This window comes from Bos javanicus, chromosome X (assembly GCF_032452875.1).
Source record: "Bos javanicus breed banteng chromosome X, ARS-OSU_banteng_1.0, whole genome shotgun sequence".
NCBI lineage: Eukaryota > Metazoa > Chordata > Mammalia > Artiodactyla > Bovidae > Bos > Bos javanicus.
The window spans coordinates 54,935,015-54,953,641 of NC_083897.1; the positions used below are offsets into that span (position 1 = coordinate 54,935,015).

At 38.8% G+C, this 18,627-nt stretch overlaps 1 protein-coding gene across 15 annotated transcripts in view; it reads left to right on the forward strand.

The window, feature by feature from the left end:
* Positions 1-18,627, forward strand: part of IL1RAPL2 (interleukin 1 receptor accessory protein like 2) — a 1,479,983-nt gene that overhangs the window by 197,462 nt on the left and 1,263,894 nt on the right. The gene's annotated exons all lie outside the window — the stretch shown is intronic.

Sequence of the window (18,627 nt, forward strand, 5' to 3'; positions counted from 1 at the left end):
GGGAGGTGGGTCATAGAGGGATCCTGCTGTGATGTATGTCAGAGTGTTTTGCCTATGTTCTCCTCTAGGAGTTGTATAGTTTCTGGTCTTTAATCCATTTTGAGTTTATTTTTGTGTATGGTGTTAGAAAGTGTTCTAGTTTCAATCTTTTACAAGTGGTTGACCAGTTTTCCCAGCACCACTTGTTAAAAAGATTGTCTTTAATCCATTGTATATTCTTGCCTCCTTTGTCAAAGATAAGGTGTCCATATGTGCATGGATTTATCTCTGGGCTTTCTATTTTGTTCCATTGATCAATATTTCTGTCTTTGTGCCAGTACCATACTGTCTTGATAACTGTGGCTTTGTAATAGAGCCTGAAGTCAGGTAGGTTGATTCCTCCAGTTCCATTCTTCTTTCTCAAGATAGCTTTGGCTATTCGTGGTTTTTTGTATTTCCATACAAATTGTGAAATTATTTGTTCTAGCTCTGTGAAGAATACCGTTGGTAGCTTGATAGGGATTGCATTGAATCTGTAAATTGCTTTGGGTAGTATACTCATTTTCACTATATTGATTCTTCCAATCCATGAACATGGTATATTTCTCCATCTATTAGTGTCCTCTTTGATTTCTTTCACCAGTGTTTTATAGTTTTCTATATATAGGTCTTTAGTTTCTTTAGGTAGATATATTCCTAAGTATTTTTTTCTTTCCGTTGCAATGGTGAATAGAATTGTTTCCTTAATTTCTCTTTCTGTTTTCTCATTATTAGTGTATAGGAATGCAAGGGATTTCTGTGTGTTGATTTTATCCTGCAACTTTACTATACTCATTGATTAGTTCTAGTAATTTTCTGGTGGAGTCTTTAGGGTTTTCTATGTAGGGGATCATGTCATCTGCAAATAGAGTTTTACTTCTTCTTTTCCAATTTGGATTCCTTTTATTTCTTTTTCTGCTCTGATTGCTGTGGCCAAAACTTCCAAAACTGTGTTGAATAGTAATGGTGAAAGTGGGCACCCTTGTCTTGTTCCTGACTTTAGGGGAAATGCTTTCAATTTTTCACCATTGAGGATAATGTTTGCTGTGGGTTTGTCATATATAGCTTTTATTATGTTGAGGTATGTTCCTTCTATTCCTGCTTTCTGGAGAGTTTTTATCATAAAGGATGTTAAATTTTGTCAAAGGCTTTCTCTGCATCTATTGAGATAATCATATGGTTTTTATTTTTCAATTTGTTAATGGGGTGTATTACATTGATTGATTTGTGGATATTGAAGAATCCTTGCATCCCTGGGATAAAGCCCACTTGGTCATGGTGTATGATCTTTTTAATGTGTTGTTGGATTCTGATTGCTAGAATTTTGTTAAGGATTTTTGCATCTATGTTCATCAGTGATATTGGCCTATAGTTTTCTTTTTTTGTGGGATCTTTGTCGCGTTTTGGTATTAGGGTGATGGTGGCCTCGTAGAATGAGTTTGGAAGTTTACCTTCCTCTGCAATTTTCTGGAAGAGTTTGAGCAGGATAGGTGTTAGCTCTTCTCTAAATTTTTGGTAGAATTCAGCTGTGAAGCCGTCTGGACCTGGGCTTTTGTGTGCTGAAAGCATAATTGTATTAGTTTTGCCAAATATCAAAATGAATCCGCCACAGGTATACATGTGTTCGTCCCAGTGCACTAGCCCCAAGCATCCAGTATCGTGCATCGAACCTGGACTGGCAACTCATTTCTTACATGATATTTTACATGTTTCAATGTCATTCTCCCAAATCTTCCCACCCTCTCCCTCTCCCACAGAGTCCATAAGACTGTTCTATACATCAGTGTCTCTTTTGCTGTCTCGTACACAGGGTTATTGTTATCATCTTTCTAAATTCATATATATGTATTAGTATACTGTATTTATGTTTTTCCTTCTGGCTTACTTCACTCTGTATAATAGGCTCCAGTTTCATCCACCTCATTTATTGATTGCAGTTTCAATTTCCGTGCATGTGATGGGTCTGTTAAGATTTTCTATTTCTTCCTGGTCCAGTTTTGGAAAGTTGTGCTTTTCTAAGAATTTGTCCATTTCTTCCACGTTGTCCATTTTATTGGCATATAATTGCTGATAGTAGTCTCTTATGATCCTTTGTATTTCTGTGTTGTCTGTTGTGATCTCTCCATTTTCATTTTTAATTTTATTGATTTGATTTTTCTCCCTTTGTTTCTTGATGAGTCTGGCTAATGGTTTGTCAATTTTATTTATCCTTTCAAAGAACCAGCTTTTGGCTTTGTTGATTTTTGCTATGGTCTCTTTTGTTTCTTTTGCATTTATTTCTGCCCTAATTTTTAAGATTTCTTCCCTTCTACTAACCCTGGGGTTCTTCATTTCTTCCTTTTCTAGTTCCTTTAGGTATAGGGTTAGGTTATTTATTTGATTTTTTTCTTGTTTCTTGAGGTATGCCTGTATGGCTATGAACTTTCCCCTTAGGACTGCTTTTAAAGTGTCCCATAGGTTTTGGGTTGTTGTGTTTTCATTTTCATTAGTTTCTATGCAAATTTTGATTTCTTTTTTGATTTCTTCTGTGATTTGTTGGTTATTCAGCAGTGTGTTGTTCAGCCTCCATATGTTGGAATTTTTAATAGTTTTTCTCCTGTAATTGAGATCTAATCTTATTGCATTGTGGTCATAAAAGATGCTTGGAAGGATTTCTATTTTTTTGAATTTACCAAGGCTAGATTTATGGCCCAGGATGTGATCTATCCTGGAGAAGGTTCCATGTGCGCTTGAGAAAAAGGTGAAATTCATTGTTTTGGGATGAAATGTCCTGTAGATATCAATTAGGTCTAACTGGTCTATTGTATCTTTTAAAGTTTGTGTTTCCTTGTTAATTTTCTGTTTAGTTGATCTATCCATAGGTGTGAGTGGGGTATTAAAGTCTCCCACTATTATTGTGTTATTGTTAATTTCTCCTTTCATACTTGTTAGCATTTGTCTTACATATTGTGGTGCTCCCATGTTGGGTGCATATATATTTATAATTGCTATATCTTCTTCTTGGATTCATCCTTTGATCATTATGTAGTGACCATCTTTGTCTCTTTTCACAGCCTTTGTTTTAAAGTCTATTTTATCTGATATGAGTATTGCTACTCCTGCTTTCTTTTGGTCCCTATTTGCATGGAAAATCTTTTTCCAGCCCTTCACTTTCAGTCTGTATGTGTCCCCTGTTTTGAGGTGGGTCTCTTGTAGACAACATATGTAGGGGTCTTGTTTTTGTATCCATTCAGCCAGTCTTTGTCTTTTGGTTGGGGCAGTCAACCCATTTACGTTTAAGGTAATTTCTGATAAGTATGATCCCGTTGCCATTTATTTTATTGTTTTGGGTTCGATTTTATACACCATTTTTGTGTTTCCTGTCTAGAGAATATCCTTTAGTATTTGTTGGAGAGCTGGTTTGGTGGTGTTGAATTCTCTCAGCTTTTGCTTGTCTGAAAAGCTTTTGATTTCTCCTTCATATTTGCATGAGATCCTTGCTGGGTACAATAATCTGGGCTGTAGGTTATTTTCTTTCATCATTTTAAGTGTGTCTTGCCATTCCCTCCTGGCTTGAAGAGTTTCTATTGAAAGATCAGCTGTTATCCTTATGGGAATTCCCTTGTGTGTTATTTGTTGTTTTTCCCTTGCTGCTTTTAATATTTTTTCTTTGTGTTTGATCTTTGTTAATTTGATTAGTATATGTCTTGGGGTGTTTCGCCTTGGGTTTATCCTGTTTGGGACTCTCTGGGTTTCTTGGACTTGGGTTATTATTTCCTTCCCCATTTTAGGGAAGTTTTCAACTATTATCTCTTCAAGTATTTTCTCATGGTCTTTCTTTTTGTCTTCTTCTTCTGGAACCCCTATGATTCGAATGTTGTAGCGTTTAATATTGTCCTGGAGGTCTCTGAGATTGTCCTCATTTCTTTTAATTCGTTTTTGTTTTATCCTCTCTGATTCATTTATTTCTACCATTCTATCTTCTAATTCACTATTCCTATCTTCTGCCTCTGTTATTCTACTATTTGTTGCCTCCAGAGTGTTTTTAATTTCATTTATTGCATTATTCATTATATATTGACTCTCTTTTATTTCTTCTAGGTCCTTGTTAAACCTTTCTTGCATCTTCTCAATCCTTGTCTCCAGGCTATTTATCTGTGATTCCATTTTGATTTCAAGATTTTGGATCAATTTCACTATCATTATTCGGAATTCTTTATCAGGTAGATTCCCTATCTATTCCTCTTTTGTTTGGTTTGGTGGGCATTTATCCTGTTTCTTTATCTGCTGGGTATTCCTCTGTCTCTTCTTGTTTAAATTGCTGAGTTTGCGGTGTCCTTTCTGTATTCTGGCATTTTGTGGAGTTCTCTTTATTGTGGCGTTTCCTCGCTCTGTGTGGGTTTGTACAGGTGGCTTGTCAAGGTTTCCTGGTTAGGGAAGCTTGTGTCGGTGTTCTGGTGGGTGGAGCTGTATTTCTTCTCTCTGGAGTGCAATGAAATGTCCAGTAATGAGTTATGAGATGTCTATGGTTTTGGGGTGACTTTGGGCAGCTTGTATCTTGAAGCTCAGGACTGTGTTCCTTTGTTGCTGGAGAATTTGCTTGGTATGTCTTGCCCTGGAACTTATTCGCCCTTGTGTGGTGCTTGGTTTCAGTGTAGGTATGGAGGCATTTGATGAGCTCCTGTCAATTAATGTTCCTTGGAGTCAGGAGTTCCCTGGAGTCAGGGTTTGGATTTAAACCTCCTGCTTCCAGTTATTGGTCTTATTTTTACAGTAGTTTCAACGCTTCTTCTTCTTTACAGCACCATTGATAAAACATCTATGTTAAAGATGAAAAGTTTCTCTACCATGAGGGTCACCCAGAGAGGTTCACAGCGTTACATGGAGAAGAGAAGAGGGAGGAGGGAGTTAGAGGTGACCCGAATGAGATGAGGTGGAATCAGTAGAGGAGAGAGTGGGCTAGCCAGTAATCTCTTCCTTATGTGCACTCCACAGGTGGACTGCTCAGAGTTGTTCACGGAGTTATACAGAGAAGAGAAGAAGGAGGAAGGTGACAGAGATGGCCAGGAGGATAAAAGGGGGGGATGAAAAGGAGGGAGACAGATCCAGCCAGTAATCAGTTCCCTAAGTGTTCTCCCCCTTCTGGAACACACAGAAATTCACAGAGTTGGGTAGAGTAGAGAGGGTTTAGGGAGGGGACTCAGGCGACCTGGTGGAGAAAAAGGAGAGTCCAAAGGGAGAGAGAGCAGTCAAGCCAGTAATCTCGCTCCCTAGTGAAAAATGGGTACTGAAGATTGGGTTCTTAAAGGTACAAAATTGGTAACAAATACATAAAAGCAAAAATTAAAACTCTAGAGTAGAGTTTGGAATTTCAAAAATACAATGTTAAGAAAAAGAAGAAGGAAAAGAAAGAGAGAAAAAATGATCAAACAAAAACAAATAAGGTCACGAAAATTATAAAGAAAATATAGGTACAAAATTGATAACTAATACCAAAAAGCAAAAGTTAAAAATCTAGAGTTTAGAATTTAAAAAATAAAGTGTTAAAAAAAGAAGAAAAAAAAGAAAGAGAGAGAAAAACAAACAAACAAAAACAAACAAAGTCGCATAAATTATAAAGAAAACACAGGTAAAAAATTGATAACAAATACCAAAAAGCATAAATTAAAAATCTAGAGTAGAGTTTGGAATTTCAGATATACAATGTTATTTAACAGAAGAAGAGAAAGAAACAGAGAAAAAGAAAAAAAAAAAAACAAAGGGTCACAGAAATTTTAAAAAACAACTATAGGTACAAAATTGATAACAAATACCAAAAAGCTAAAATTAAAAATCTAGAGGAAAGTTTGGAATTCCAAAAATACAATGTTAAAGAAAAGAAGAGGAAAAAAAAAAACAAACAAGGTCAAAAAAATTATAAAATATATATATATGAAGTTTGCTTAAAAAAATAGGGTCTTTTTTTTTTTGCAAAGTAATCAGTTATAAAAGTGAAAATTAAAGGAATAATAGAAGACTTAATTTTTTTTTTAAATTAAAAAAAAAAGAATGATTGTAAAAATAGTAAAAATATATCTAGGACTTTCTCTGGTTTTGTTGTGAGTATTGTGGGTTCAGTTCATTTTTGGCTAGTTCCTTGGTCCGACTTATATTTCTCAAGATCTATAGGCCATTTCCTATGTAGTTGGTACTAACCACAGGGTTTTAATCTATTGCCTGTAGCTTCCAAGGCAGTTCCCTCTGGTATAGCTTCTTCTGTTTGCTGGTCTCTTCAGTGTCTGGTTTCTGCCCTGACACAAAGGGGATGGTGGAGAACACTTTTTTTTTTTTTTTTTTTTTTAGGCTCGCTTGTTCAGTCGCGCTGTGGGGAGGTAGGGAGCGATGCTGCAAACAAATAACACCGGCGTGTGCTCGAAGTGCCTCAGTCACACTGGGTCTGCCCCCACTTACGGGGCGTGTAGCCTCCCTGCCCACACTGCTCAGGCGGGAACCATCCTTGGCCGGCCCTGGGCTGCCTGCACCTCCCAGGTCCAAGTCACTCAGGTTCAGACACTTGGGTAGTCCTCAGAGGCGCAGACTCGGTTGGGCCTGCGTTTTGTGCCCTTCCCAGATCCGAGCAGCTCAGGTGATGAGGTGTTTGGCCCGCGCGATTGCTGCGACTTATCGCCTCCCCACCGCTCAGTTATCTAGGTGTCCAACCGGCGCACCTTCTCAGGCAGATGTTGACTGTCCAGACTCCCAAGAAGTTTTAGTTAGCAAAGAAGCCTGCTTACAGTTTTATAGATAATGTCTGTCTGGTGCTGCGATTGTCCTCTTCTGACTCTGGCTGCCTGTCACCGGAGGGGGATGGTCTGCAGCCGGCTATCTCTGTTCAGTCCTTTGTTCTGTGCGCGGGCCTGGCGGTGTCTTAGGTTAGGGCTGGCTTTTCGCGTGGTAGATATCCCACAGTCTGGTTTGCTAGCCCAAATTATTTCACTCAGATAGCGCTCAGGGTATTCAGGCCAGATCTTTACTCTAAGCGATGCAGCCTGCGCAGCGCCTCCCTGCCCAGCCCCCGCTTGCTAGTGGCGGATGCAGGCATCTGCGCTGCTTCTCTGCTGGGGGAGTTACCGTAGGGCTCGCAATGTGCGGGTTCTAATTGTTTATTTATTTTTCCTCCCTGTTACGTTGCCCTCTGTGCTTCCAAGGCTCGGCACAGATTCGGCAGTGAGAAGGTTTCCCGGTGTTTGGAAACTTCTCTCTTTTTAAGACTCCCTTCCCAGGATGGAACTCCGTCCCTCCCTCTTTTGTCTCTTTTTTTTGTCTTTTATATTTTTTCCCTACCTCCTTTCGAAGACTTGGGTTGCTTTTCTGGGTGCCTGATGTCCTCTGCCGGCATTCAGAAGTTGTTTTGTGGAATTTACTCGGTGTTTAAATGTTCTTTTGATGAATTTGTGGGGGAGAAAGTGTTCTTGCTGTCCTACTCCTCCGCCATCTTAGCTCCTCCCCCGCTTTGTTAGCTTCTTGATATGTGTCTTGAGCCTTTGCTGTAGCCATTTTGCCACCAGCTGCTGCTGCTGCTGCTGCTGCTAAGTCGCATCAGTCGTGTCCGACTCTGTGCCACCCCATAGACGGCAGCCCACCAGGCTCCCCCATCCCTGGGATTCTCCAGGCAAGAACACTGGAGTGGGTTGCCGTTTCCTTCTCCAGTGCATGAAAGTGAAAAGTGAAAGTGAAGTTGCTTAGTCGTGTCTGACTCTTAGCGACCCCATGGACTGCAGCCCTCCAGGCTCCTCCGTCCATGGGATTTTCCAGGCAAGAGTACTGGAGTGGGGTGCCATTGCCACCAGCTAGGTGATCACTAAAACTCATACCATTAGCCTCACAGGGCAGGACATGGCAGTGCCTAGATAAGCAATTCAGATACAGTCAGTATATCCTTTCAGTGAATATCTAAGACTACAGGCACGATCACATGCAGTCAGAGATAAAAGTACATTCCTCACTAATGTCTGTCAGTCACCATGAAATTTATGCTGACATTTCTTTTCTTGTTAGAATTCCTTTTAACTTATGGTTACCATTGTCAGGGAATACTGACAACTCGATAATGTTCCCTGAGCCTGGCCAATGAACTTGGGTAATATTTCTGTTTTAGTTCTCAAGGCTAATTTTTAGTATTATTGCTGCTGTTTCTATCTATCTTCTATCCATGCACCCATCCATTTAAAAATATATATATAAGAATAGAATATCATTACAAGAAGAGGATGCCACTATAATGCTACTCAGTGATGGATAGTAGCCATGATTTATAGGCACATATTCCTAGGTTTGAGAAAAGCAGAGAGGTACCCAAAAGGTTCATCTGTTTTCTAGAGACTGAAGCCAACTTACGTAACCAGGAGCCCTTTTGTCTTCACCTCAAGATCTACTTTTTCCTTCTATTATAGTTGTGAGTACTTTATTGACTCTTTGCCTTTGGCTTCACTCAAGCAATGAAATCTTGCACCTGGATTAGCACAAGAAATATACCTGGAGTTTATCCTCCATAATTTTTGCCAGGGTAAAAAAACGTTCTTGCCTGTCAGGGGAATATAAGCAATATGCTCCTGTGTGAATACTTATTACTTGCCTGTCAGAAAAAGGTTACCGAAATTTCCCTTTGGGGAGAATGTCATGAACATTTTTTTTCCTTCTGCCTAGTAAATTTCTTGCAGATGTACCTCTCTGGGTACCACAGCTGCAATTCCCTCTGGAAGTTCATCTGGCATAAATGCACCATGGAGACAAATTCCCATCATGGTAAAATGTTGCTAGTATTTTCCTTCTGAGAAGCATACAGAATGTTTTCCTACTGTGTAAGTGTACTTGAAGCAGGTTGAAGCTTTGGAATTTGATTTGGAGAGTCCTGTTCTTTCAGTTCTTGGGCTATCTTCATAACATTGGGGTTGAGAACAGGTTTGGAGTCGGTTTAGAGTCTGACAGTATCAACATTCCTGTCGGACTCTAAATCTATAATAGGAAGTTTTGCCTGGATTTGTTATGTGTTGGGCAACAGGATTTGACCTGTGTCTCTGATGGCTCAAATGGTAACGAATCTGCCTGCAGTGCGAGAGACCCAGGTTTGATCCCTGGGTCGGGAAGATCCTCTGGGGAAGGGAATGACAACCCACTCCAATATTCTTGCCTGGAGAATTCCATGGACAGAGGAGTCTGGTGGGCTACAGTCCATGGTCTCACAAAAAGTCACACACGACTGACTAACATAAACACACACACATCTAAAGTGGAATGATATTACCTTACCTGTGAGTACCCAGAGTCTTATATCTCTGGCAGACACAGCATCCAAGTAAATGTGTTGGTGCTCAGGGCATGGGGAGAGATTTTGCAGCTGGTAGCTAGGTTGGCACCTGCCCATCATTGCTGATAGCTGTTCCGTGAACTGCTGCCCCAGTGACCATCACCTCAAAGGCCTTCCCCAGTTCAATATTCACTAGAGAGTTATTGCTAGGTCACCAGCATTGCTTCTTTATTGTGTTTTGCTATGCTGTGCACAGCTGACGTCATTGTAAGCTGTCAGGAGGCTTTCATATAGATTTATTGATATGGACAGAACAACCAGTGGAGTGTTCACCAGTGAACAAAGATGCATGACTACAGTTACACTCTGGTGAGCTAAGTTGACCTGAACCAAGGACCAGAAATGATCTCTCTTTTTTTTCCCCCCCAAAGGGCAGCATAAGACATATATTTTATTTAGTCTATTTGAACTTGATTTTATAGTAGTGCTGCTAATGCATTTTTTCCTTGCCAATTAGTACAATACTTACTGATCATGATGTCAGATGATGCAGTTTAGCTAGGGGTAGCAGAAGCAGCTATTTCAACCTGGTGTGAAGTAATCATGAATAGAAAGCCTTGTTTTCCATAAAATGTCATGCTAGGACTTTGAGTAACAGTAATGCTGGGGCCATCAGATAAATTATGGGACTGTGAAGTTTGCTAAGACCATACTAGTAGTTAGCACAACTGAAAAGTCAGGAAGCCAAGGAGATTATGCAGAGATAAAGATACAGACATTGGAATTCAGAGCAGGCAGTGGAGTCATGTGTTTGAGTGGAGTAAATGGGAGAAGTCCATACAAAAAATCATTCTTTGAGGCACCTAGCTTGAACTAGATACTCTTATGTACTTTCTATCACAGAAAAAATACACCAGTTATGTCTTCAGCTAGTAGCAAGGAGGGAAATTATATCTGGCTGAGCAAAAGAGACACAGGAATAACTAGCTGGTAGGTGGGAGACAGTACAGAAATGTGATTAGGCACTCTGGCAATAGAGTCTCAAAATGACTGTGGTCAAAGTTACAACTGAGAAAATATACCAGGAAGCTAGTCGAATTGCCAGCACAGAATAGGATCTCAGCACATTTTTTTAAGTCCTGCAAAAGAGATTATGCCCAAAAACCAGAGGATAAAAATTTCCAAGTGTATGCAAATTGATCTTTCTACTCACACATCTACACAGCAACATTTTTTATAAAACCGTATTTTTCAACACATAATAATTAAAATGAGGGTAAGTTAATAACCAAGGATAACCTCAAAACAGCTTATTTTGGAAATATGAATGTACACTAATTATTGCCAGCTAGAGTCGGACACGACTGAGCGACTTCACTTTCACTGTTCACTTTGATGCATTGGAGAAGGAAATGGCAACCCACTCCAGTGTTCTTGCCTGGAGAATCCCAGGGACGGAGGAGCCTGGTGGGCTGCCGTCTATGGGGTCGCACAGAGTCGGACACGACTGATGCGACTTAGCAGCAGCAGCAACATGTCTGCTACAATGACTAAATACGCTTTCTGACGTCATAAGAAAGAAAAAAGAATTTTGGTTAAATTTATACCAATTGTTCATATTTTGAATTTCTGTATAATCTTGGCACATTATTAACTGGCCTAAATAAGTGAAGAACAGCAATGTCACAACCCTTATACTGTCAATTGTATCTATCATTCAGGAATATTAGCACACTGATGATTCTGTTCAAATTGTGGTGGAATGGAGAGTTACTTTATATCTCTTTTGAAGCCCTGCCATCCTTTTTCCTTAGATTGTGTACTTAAGAGAGACAACCTGGGGCTAGAGAGAAGCAAATCATTTAGAATCAGAAAACTTGAGACCAAGGCCTAGTTCTACCACTTACTAAATGAGCTAACTTTCTGTGCCTCAGATCCCCTACCTACATAGAATCTGCCTTGACAGAACTGAATCCATAGTGGAAATATTAGGGCCTTAGACCCCCCAATAAAAATAATAGCTAGCCTTATGGCGCTCTTAGTGTGTTCCAGGCATTGATATAAGCAAGTAGATATTACTCATGTAATGCTCACCACAATGCAGAGTGGTGGTACAGTTATTTCCTCCAGTTTATAAAGAGAAAACTGATGCACAGAGAGGTGAAATCATTTGCTCAGGGTCACACAGCTAGTAAATGACAGTGCTATGATTTATGATTTCAGCATCTTGGGAGTTCAGCTCCGGTATCAAAGCTCTTCACCTCTATAATATACTGCCTCCTTGATGCTGTCAGAGAGGAAAATAAAAACAGTTTTTTAGGCTAGGATTTTGGACTACTAGTTCATGTTGCCCATATGGAAACATGCCTGGGTTTAGAAGTTCTTCAACCAGTTTAGAAGCCATAATCTGTTCCACCACTGACTTGCTGTGTGATCTTTGTTCACCTGACCTCCCAAGCCCTCATTTCCACGTTGAAAACTGACTAATAATAGTCGCCATACCCACCTATTTAAATTGTTGTGAGAAGATGTGAAGTAAATTTTCTTTGAAAATAGGGCCTAAAATGCTAGGCAGCAGTAGAGGTAAAAAACATGAAAGGCTCCAAGTAAAAGGAAAGTGAAGATTAATACAAGTTCAGGCTCAGGAAAGGAGGAAGAGAGCTGACCTATACATATACCAAGGGGACCTAACCAACTAGCAAGTGGACTGGCAGGTCAGGGTCAGAGGAAGAAAGAAGAAGGGCAAGTTTGAAAGTGACCTGGCTCTTGTTGATCTTATGGCTTGCCTTTTCTTGCTTGACAGAATAACATTGGAATGGAGGTCGAAATCAGAGGGCATAATGCATGAGTCTGAAAGAGTACAATACTAACCACCCTCAGAACTATAGACATAAGAGCTCCCGTTTTCAGCTAGAACACTCAGATGAAATCCACTCTTCAGGAAAATTAACCAGAATTTTCCTACTGAGAAAATAGTCATTCATGGCATTTAACCATTGTGGAAAAGGAATAAAGTTTCCAGGACCTCAGAGGAGCATCATGGGGTTAGAGGCGTGAAGTACATTAAAAGTATTTTGTCCTAGAGGAAATCGCATTAGTGTATCCAAACTGTTTTTGAAAGATAAAAAGCTCAATATTCATTATAGGGGAAAATGTTCTTTGATTCACAGGGCATTTAATATCCATTTGTTGTTTAGTCAGTAAGTCGTGTCAGACTCTTTTGCAACCCCATGGACTGTAGCCCACCGGGCTCTTCTGTCCATGGGATTCTCCAGGCAAGAGTACTAGAGTAGGGTGCCATTTTCTTCTCCAGGGGATCTTCCTGACCCAGGGATCAAACTCATGTCTCCTGCATTGGCAGGCAGATTCTTTACTACTCAGTCACCTTAGCATCCACTAAGTTCCTTAGTATCCGCTACTGTTCATCATAGTTTTATTACAAGAACAAAATGACAATGATGATAATGTTTACGACTCATTTTGTGCCTATAATATGAGAAAGGATATGCTAGATCCTTTATATGTATTGTTTCTCACTCTCATTGCAATCTTAAGAGGTAAGACTATTTTATCCCTATTTTATAGATGAGAAAACTGACCTTCAGCGATTAGTGACTTGCTACTTGTCATGTAACTACTCACAGGCCTTCTTAGAGGCTTCCCAGCTATTTTCTCCTCAAGGTCTTTACCACTTAATCATCTGAAATGATTTTTTTTTTGATAATATCAAATCTTTATCAAACTAGAATTGACTGTAACTGTGATAATTTCACACAGAGGAAAACCAAGGAGTTATAGAAATGAATAAAATGCAATTATATACAGCATGGATTAAGCATATTTTTCAGCAAACCAAATCATAATCATATTGTACATATCCTTTTTGTTAAGGTAAAAAGCAGTATTTAGAACACCATTTATCATATGTATATACATAATTCCTTCTATTTCTTTTTTTTTTTTTTTTGATTTTTGTTACATGTCTGCTTCCTTGTTTGTTGTCTTTCTGCCATGCTAGTATGGAGAGGTCATGAGGGCAGAGATTTTGTTCATTTCATCATTACCTCAGGTTTAGAATAGCCCAAGGTACATAGTAGGTGTCTGTTGTTCCTAGTTGTTTAGTGAATGGCAAGGTGGCAGAGGTGGAACTTAATCCCTTATCTAAGCCCCTCCAAAGCCTCAGATCTTTTGAAGACTCCTTATTGCTGCTTTCTTTCTATACTTATTTTTTCTATTTAAAAAGACTAAAAATTGAAAGTTACAGCTCTCTGTTTTACCTGTGCTCACTCTCTCCTCAGCAATGACAGGAAAAACAAATAATCAGCTGAGCCTCTTTTTTTTTGCTTAATTTAACCCCTAAAGCCAAAGCAAACCAAAAACCCTCTCCCTAAGAAAAATTCCATGAAGAACGAAATGGGGATACCATAAATTAAAAGGAAAATAACTGACTACAATCTTCAGCATGGTAAATTTGAACCTTTGGGGGCACTTTATCTGTTACTATTATTGTTACTTGTGTCAGGGTGGGGAAGGGGTTTATTTTTCATTCTTATCAGCAGGTGGCAGCACTTTTCTTAGGCTGAAGGTGAGCTCAACAGGGAATCTAAGAAGCCTGGTCCAGAAGCTGAGAGATAAAGAGATTTTTCAAAAACCAGAGTTCTTAAGTTCACTTCTCCTGGAGTGTGGTTAACTTCTAATTGAAATACAGATTGAAAAACAGCATCTGAACATAATGTCAGCGCAGAGAATTTCTAACAATTAGATCCATCAACTCCAGCAACTGTTTTGAGGAGTCTGACATGACTTACACAATTCCATCTTCATCATATACAGCAGAAAAGTGATAAAAAGGGCATTCTCAGTCTGCTTCTGTCGTCTTCATTCTCTACCTCAGCTTTTACAAAATTGCTTACCTGGTTTACCTCATGGGCGTAACTAAGTTGGAACTGTCTTCCCCCATGGGGATTTTCTCTTTTTTTGAAGAATGTTCACATAGTGCAGTGGCAGGTATGTTTAGGTCAAAGCAGACTGGGATTGGATTTGACTCCTATTAGGGCTGTGTACTTTGGCATTCTTCTGCAATAAAGCTTTCATATGACTGGATCCATGAGAGATGGTCAAGAATTGCTCATTTATTTGTCTGTCTCTTTACTGGTTTGAAAGCACTTTGGGAAAATGGATCATGTTTTGGTTCTTTTTCTTAACCCCAGTACCCAGTACAGGACTCGAAATGTAACAGAATCTCAGTAAAAGTTTGTTCCTTGGATGTTTGTTTGTATTGTTCTGAAGCTCTGAAGCTTCCATGGTAATGGAAACTTTGTTGGACTTTATATATTCTGGTTACATGTTTGTTATTTTTTTTAATTAGTGATATTTTCAGAACATAGCTAAAGAAAATGCCTGAATGTACAATTCTGTATACAAATCTGTGGAAATGTAAATTTTTATTGGGTTGATTTTCTTCTCATTTTTTTTTTTTTTATCTCTGGGGGCTTCCCCAGTGGCTCAGTGGTAAAGAACTTACCCACCAATGCAGGAGACATAAGAGACCTGGGTTTGGTCTGTGGGTTGGGAAGATCCCCTGGAGAAGGAAATGGCAACCCTCTCCAGTATTCGTGCCTGGAGAATCCCATGGACAGAGGAGCCTGATCCTAGTGGGCTACAGTCCATAGGGTCACAAACAGTCGTACATGACTGAAGCGACTAAGCAGGCATGCACGTTGATTTTTGACAGCCTTGAAGGACAGACACATTCATACACTCACATTCTCAACCATCAGCATCTACTGAGATAAACTTTATACTAGACTCTGGTGATGCAATATAGAGATACAGTCCCTGCCTTTTAAGAGGTGGAATGTAAGATGTGGTCATGCAGTCATGAGGAACAGTACAACTTATCACATATTCCAAATGCTTGATGAACAAGGACGATCAGGAAAAACTCAGGTAGTAAAGATTATAGCAAAGATGTCCTACTAAAGTCTATAAGCAATTTGGCTATTTGAAACACCCTGGGTAATGGAAAATTTTCACTTTTATTGGAATCTTTGTTGTTGTCGTAAAATGTAGCCATGTTGTGCTAGTAGAATGTTAACCAAGATTTCCTAAATATCTTCAATGCATAAATTAGCCCCAAAGAGACAAAAAACCTGATGGTTTATTTTTTTAAAAGGAATTCTTTGCTGAATCAGTTATTTTTTCATGTGCTAATAATAGGTGAAAGGACATAAGAGGAATAGGTTCATAAAGTGACTATGATTTTAGTTTTATGTTGTAAGTTAATTTCATAGTTAATTTTAGCCTAAGGTGGCTGAAAAGAAGTGAAAAGCTCCAAGATCAAAACCATGGTTTGCTGAAAAGCAATTGTTTGTGATTATTTGTACAAACAACATACAGAAGAATCATGGTTCTGAAAGGAAATGGAACTATATTTTAAAGATAGTCATTCCTATTTTTTTCTTTAAAATTTCTCACATAAAAAAAAATTTCTCACATGTAGTATAGAAATTTGCAAACAGAGGGTAGAAAGAAAGAGTAATGCCATTTAGTGATTGAAAAATATAAACTGGGATAAAGGCCATCAAAATGACGATAAAACTAGATAAGCTTCATCAACTTTAAATGATTCATTTTCTTTGAAGGGAAAAACTTTTTAGTGATTTTCCACAATATATTAAATAATATTTGGGTGTGATTAATGCCCAATACATTTGCTGTTGTAAGGAATTTGCTTTATGCCCCATCCTTCCTCTCCAGCTTTCCCACCATTCTTATCCCAGGATCTTATATGTATTGATTTCTCTATCAGTGCTTTCTTCTGAATAGCTAACTCACTCTTCAGTCCTACAAGATTAACTACATCTCCAACTGCTATGGCCAATTTCTGAGGTTTATGGTCCATTTCATAAAGTCTTGTAAATCAGCCTTTACTTCCTTTTAATTATGTCTCCCTGTAGAATGCTTGTGCCAGCATTGCTTCAGATTTATATGTGAGGCCAAGAACCAGACAACCTTATCATGGGATAATTGTTTTAAATCCTATTAAGGTCTTTTCTATATTAAAATGACTGAGGTTAGGAACAGCAAGTTTGACAATCAACTGTGTTTCTTTTCATTTAAGGCCTGGCACAAGACTGATTTATTCTTAGAAAACTTCTCTGTTCAACTTACCTCTCCAAACACACCCACAGCCCTGCCTACATCCATACCCCCTATCCCTTAATATCATTCTACATTGATTTGTATTTCTTGGCATTTAAGTAGTATTCTAACTTTAATGATATGTTTTATATACTTATATTCTGCACTATAGCACAGTGATTAATAGCTTCAGATGTGAAGTAATATTGTCAGGGTTTGATACTAGCTCTGCCTTGTAATAGTAGTGTGATTTGGAGTAATTTACTTCTTCATGTCTCAGCTTCCTCATCTCCAAAATGGAGGTGATAATAATAGCAATTCCATTATAGGATTGTGACGATTAAAAATTTTAAGATGGTACAGCATTTAGCACCTATTGGCCAATAGTGTTATATGAATGCAGGCTGTTTTGTTACTATGTTTTTGGATATTTCTCATTTCTGAATTATTTTATGGCTCTTTAAGGATAAGAAGTATGGTCTAAATCTTCACATACCCCTTGTGCTGGATGGCATCACCGACTGGATGGACATGAGTTTGAGTGAACTCTGAGAGTTGGTGATGGACAGGGAGGCCTGGCGTGCTGCAATTTATGGGGTCGCAAAGAGTCAGACACAACTGAGCGACTGAACTGAACTGAACTGTGATAATTTTATGTGTGAACTTGACTAGTTCAGGGGATATCTAGTTATCTAGTTAAATTTTACTTTTGTCTATGTCTGTGAAAGTATTTCTGGATGAGATTAACATTTGAATTGGTGGACTCTTTAAAGTAGATTTTCCTCCCCAATGAGGGTGGGCATGATCCAATCCATTGAGGGCCTGAATAGAATAAAAAAGCAGAGAAAGAGGGAATTCACCTTCTTTTTCCCTGCCTAATGTCTTGAGCTGGGACATCTCATTTTCTCCTGTCCTTGAACTAGGATTTAAATCTTTGGCTTCCCTTGGTTCTCAGACCTTCAGACTTATACTGAATTAAACCAGTAGCTTTCCTGGGTTTCCAGCTTGCAGACAGCAAATTGTGAGACTTCTTGACCTCCATAACTGCATGAGCCAATTCTTCAGAATAAAACTTGTTTTATATCCCTTTGGTTCTGTTTCTATGAACTCTGACTAATACACTCCCTCTGTGCCCACAGTGCCATGCATACAGGAAGTCTGTAGTATTCCCTGAAATAATGAACAAATGAATAGATCATTGTAGTGATTCCAGATGTATGTATATGATCCTAATGTAACTGATACATTCAGAAAAATATTTATAATCAAGAAAATATTCAAGCAAGTGTCCATATCAAAGCAGGAATTGGCCAGACCCCACCTGGGTTCATATCTGACCATGAAGAGAGTGTTGAGAAGTTTCCCTTGAAGAAGGCTAATTTCAGAATTCAGAAAAGCTTGAAAATTGTGTTCTGAGAAGCAGTTTTTGGAGAAAGAAATACTTTGAGGGAAGTAGATATGCTAGTTTTCCTCTTTTTCAAGGGAAGAATTCTTCTGACTCTATGTTGCCCCAGTATACAGAGGTAAGACCAATAAGTGAAAATTACAGGATGGAATATTTCATCTCAGTATAGTGAAACACTTTCAACCACTTGGGCTGCCCAACAGTGGAATGAATGGCCTTGCAAAGTATTAGTTTGGCTAGCTTCACAGGCAGCCAACTTCCTTTCACACTGGTTAGATGCATAGGTGTCCCTTCTGTGGTGGGGAACTCCTGAATTGCATTCATGGCCATTGCACAGGCAAGATCAGCTGTAGAGCCACACTGGAAAAGATAAGAAGAGTACCTGTTTATCCTTTAACCTCACATTCATAGAAGCTAGAGGGAGGGCAAAGATTTTCAATGCTGTAATATACCTGTCCAGGTTATATGCTATGAAAACTCAGAGAAAGGGCAGTACGGTTTATGTCCAGGACCTGGATCATTCAATATTTTGTGAAGCTGAAAAGTCACCTAGGCTAATGATAACCAAATTTAGATTTTACCAATTAACAAAATAACCCCTATCATACCAAATGGATGGACTGATACAGAATCACTAACATTTTATCTTGCCGAGTGAGGACATTATAAAAAGAAAACTCACCTACTACCTGTTTACATTATTATTTTATAAAAGAAGGAAATGGGAGATAATATTACAATAAAAATATTAACTGATTTTAGTGTTTTGAAAACACACATGATGTCCATGTTTTTC